Here is a 4,632-nt window from a genome sequence, read left to right as displayed (position 1 = left end):
GAATAGAACTGGTGGTGTGAAAGCTCACTCCTCTTTTCGTGTGTACGGCAAGCGACGGATGGTTCAATGAATTCGCACACACCTGTGCGGCGCCTGAAGTAGCTCAGCTCTCGCTCTCTTTCTCATGTTCGACTCGAGTGCAGCCATTGTGGAGAAGTAAAATTGCATCAAGCTCTTTACTACGATGCACAAAGTGCACGTGCTTATAATCTGCATTCATTCATTCTGCCAAAGAGTTTGGTTCGGTGCTTTGTCATTCATACACAATACAGGTGGTTGTACTGGAGACTACATTCAGGCGCCATTGGCAGTGTTGCTACCATGGTGATGAATGGTAAGTTATCACCGCGAATAAACGGATGCATGCGCTTTAGTTTTGCTTTTCTCGCCGAGGTGAAGCTATGTTTTAAGGTAATGCTCGAAGTACGTAAAACAAAATATACTCAGTTAAAATGTCCCTTAAAACAATCTAGATTAATGTTCGAGAGCTTTTGGCTCAATTCTTTCGTCACCATAATCTAATTGATCACTTCTAATTTTCATTTTTTTTTCTAATAGGAAATTATTGGGGGTTGAAATAAAATAACAGTGTTTAACAAAAAATGGTGACATAGCTCATCTTTTTCACCGTATGACATTTAGGCAGGAAAGCATCCCCATTTTGAAGACCGACATGACAAAGTGATTTTGCTCTACGACGATATCAGGCCTCATTTTGCAAAAGTCTTGTTAACTGGTTAGAGCCGTAGAACAAACTACTCCGGTTGGCAGTTGGAACAATAATGAAAATTTTATTTAACTAACAGTTACTTAAGGCTACTACGATATTTGCTTAACATCGACACCTACTGTGATTGTATTGTCGCAACATATCAACACTCCTCCTCGACAAAAATCTTATAGTACTCCTTTTTTCTCAAGTAACGTTTTCAATCGTAGGTGTTGTAATGGCTTCGTGAGAATATCTGCAAGCATGAACTCGGTGGGGCAGTATTTCAAAATAATCTGCTGCTTCTGTTGAAGGTCACGTACGTAAAAATATTTAGTTTCGAAATGCTTGGATCGCTTTTCAATTCTGTCGCTTTCCACTAAACGAATGCAGTAACTGGTTTGAACACATCTTCACCCATATCGATCAGCAACTTTCGCATCCAGCTTAATTCCTGACACGCTTCAGTTAATACCACGAACTCGGCTTCTGTTGACGATAATGCAACACAACTCTGTTTGCGGGAGGCCCAACTGATTACGCCACCTCCAAGTCGAATTAAGAAACCGGAATTGGACTTCCGATTTCGATGGTCACCTGCCCAGTCAGCATCTGCAAACATTTCCAGGCCAGCAGCAGTATATCCGAGGTGTAGTTTATGATCGTATGTAGATTTCAAGTACCTTAGTAACCTCTTGGCTTCTTGCCAGTCCAGCTGTGTTGGGCAGCTTGAATTTTGGGCCAAGATAGATACGCTTGCTGCTATGTCCGGCCGGGTTTGAACTGCAATGTACAGCAGACCGCCGATGAGACTCAGATATTGAGCATTGTTTGGCAAATGTGTCTCGTTCTCCTTCTTCTGCTGTAGGTACGCAGGATCCAACGGTATTCTTGATGGCTTAGCGTTTTCCAGACCAAATCGTCCCGAATGCTTCAGAATGTACTGTTTCTGGTTGAGCTTGAAACCGTTGCCATCCCTCTCGATCTCGATACCCAGGAAATGCTTTGCGTCACCAAGTGCAGTTACGGTAAAGGCTTGTTGCAGTGCTTGGTATACTGCGTTGTACTCCTCCTCAGTCTGACTTACTATAAGCATGTCGTCGACGTATATTAGGATGAACGTAAACGTATTGCCCTTCTTTTTTATATAAAGACATGAATCCGCTGACGAAGGCTTGAATCCCATCTTCCTGAAAACTGCATCGATGCTTTGATTCCACACACGTGCGGATTGTCTAAGTCCATATAAACTTTTCTTCAGCATCAGACTGAGTTTGGACCTCCCATGGTGTAACCTTCTGGCTGCTTCATGTAGATGGTTTCTTCCAGCTTCCCATGAAGATACGCCGTTTTAACATCCATGTGCTTTACCAACAAGCGTCCGGAGAGTCACTTGCTTGGCAACAGGTGCGAACACCTCATCAAAGTCCACTCCGAACTTCTGCGTGAATTCCTGAGCCACCAATCGAGCCTTATGCCGCACTTATTCCCTTTCTCGTCCTCCTTTGTTCTGAATATCCACTTGCAACCAATAGCCTTGCGGTTCGCGGGCAGTTCAACAATGTCCCATGTATCGTTCTTGATCAGAGACAGATACTCGTCGTCCATCGCGTCCTTCCAGAATTTTGCTTTTGGTCCACTCAGGGCTTTGGATGCGTTACGGGGATCTCTATTCAGCAATGGTTGACGTCTGGCTGCTAGTCCCTGCTGGTGTGCGCTTGCGTCATGTTCAGGACTGTCGCAGCGTTCTCCAGTGCTCTTGTTGGTACTAAGCTCGGACTGGCTGTCTGAAAAATGATCGGAGGGCAGTCCTTTGCTCGAAAATAAAAAATCTTTTAACTGGCCTGTCAGATAGCGCTCCCTCCGCTTCGCCTCAACACCTGTGACTCGGGTGGATTTAAAGATGTTTGCGGGGGGAGCGCAGATATGGTCACGTCGCTCGTTGGAGTGTCATAATCTTCATCAGTGCTTGATTCGTCGTTCTCTTGGAGAAGTCTTCGAAAGGAAATGGATCACCAAGATCTAAACGGACTATTTAACGATCATGTGCCATTGACTGAGCTTTACAAGTTGACAACAATTCCTCTCCTTTCTCGTTGATGAACGTGACATCTCGGCTCTTGACAATTTTCTTGGATTGTATGTCCCACAAACGGTTAGCTTTTGTTTGTTCGTCAAATCCAGTGAGTATGCATTCGTACGCTTTTGCATCCCACTTTTTGCGTTTCGGCTTCGGAACATGTGCCATCGCTTTTGAACCGAAGACTCGAACGTGTGCTAGGTTGGGCTTCTTGGCGGACCACATTTCTTCTGGTGTCATCTCGTGTCCTTTAGTTGGAGATCGATTAGTCAGGTACACGGCCGTTGCTGTTGCTTCGGCCCAGAACGTTTTTGGCAGACCCGCTTCAAAGAGCATGCACCGTGCACGCTCGACGATGGTTCGATTTACTTGTTCAGCTAGTCCATTTTGTTCCGGTGTGTAGTCCGCCGTTGTCTGATGACGGATTCCTAAAGTACTCAAACGGTTTTCTAGTCTTCTATTCGTAAATTCTTTTCCATTATCAGTTCGGAGCATCTTCATTTTCTTCCCGGTTTGTCGCTCGGGGGTCAGCTTTCCGCTGACTTTTCCCTCAGAAAGTACACAAAGATTCGATGACATTTGTCATCTGTGAACGTCAAATACTACCTGCTTCCACCCAGCGATTCTTCCTCCATGGGTCCACAAATATCCGAGTGGACGACTTCCAGCAGATCTGACGCTCGTGTTCCCGACCTGCTAAACGGCAAACGTGTTTGCTTACCCATAGCACATATCTTGCATTTTTCGCTCTTTCTGGGCGACGTACAATACTCGACTCCGGAAACTAAGCCACCTTTCATCCTTTGCAGACTGTCGTAGTTGATATGACCTAGCCTCTAATGCCACAGCTCCGCGCTCTCTTGGGACGAACACGTCTAAATTTTTGATGACTGTAAATGATCCAGCTTGAACAGGTCACGCTTCCTACTTCCAGTAGCCATTATTTCGCCATTCGGGGTAAAAACTTCAACACCATCCTTGCTGAATGTAACCGTATGTCCACGTTTGACAATCTGATTCACCGAAAGCAAGTTTGTCGAAAGTTCCGGAATCACCTGCACATCATGCACTACGATAGGATCATCTGGACAGCATTCTGGCTTCAATTTCATGCTTCCTTTGGCGATTACCTTCAGTGATCCCCCGTTGGCGGCAAGGACTGTACAACTGCTACTCGAGGGGCTCTCTAATAACCGTTCCGACTTGGCGAAATGATTTGAAGCACCTGAATCAAAATACCAGTCGTTGTCTTCCTCGAACGCCGACAACACCGTATACCAAGCTATACTCTTTCTGGGAGCTTTTGAAGAACATTCCTCTGTAATATGGCCAAATTTATGGCATCGCCTACACTTTGGTCCTTTGCTAGATGACGGATTCGGTTCTTCATTCTTCTTGACTTGTTTCTTCCACGGACTGTTACTTGCGTATGTAGGTACTCGAATTTCCTGCAGCAGTTTAGTTTTTATGATGTCTCCGGTAATTGCTACTCAGGAATTCTCAAGCGCCATAATCATTGGTCGGTATTCTTCAGGCAATCCGGCCAATAGGAGAGTTCCAATCCACTCGTCACTGATTGCAAAACCAATTCCTCGTAGCTGGTGTGCCGTTTCTACGATACTGTTGACGAACGTTTCCATGGAGTCACTGGTGGTTAGAGACGTTGTTATAAGCTTTCTCAACAGGCCGACTTTCCGGGTTAAACCAGAGTCCTCGAACGCTGCTTCTAACTTTGACCACGCATCCTTCGCAGAAGTAGCTTCCCTCACATGTACGTAATTCACCGGATCCAATAAAAGAATTATTTTCGCTTTGGCTTTCCGGTCCATCAACGCATCCACGA

Source organism: Wyeomyia smithii, chromosome 2 (assembly GCF_029784165.1).
Source record: "Wyeomyia smithii strain HCP4-BCI-WySm-NY-G18 chromosome 2, ASM2978416v1, whole genome shotgun sequence".
NCBI lineage: Eukaryota > Metazoa > Arthropoda > Insecta > Diptera > Culicidae > Wyeomyia > Wyeomyia smithii.
This window is presented reverse-complemented; position numbering follows the sequence as displayed.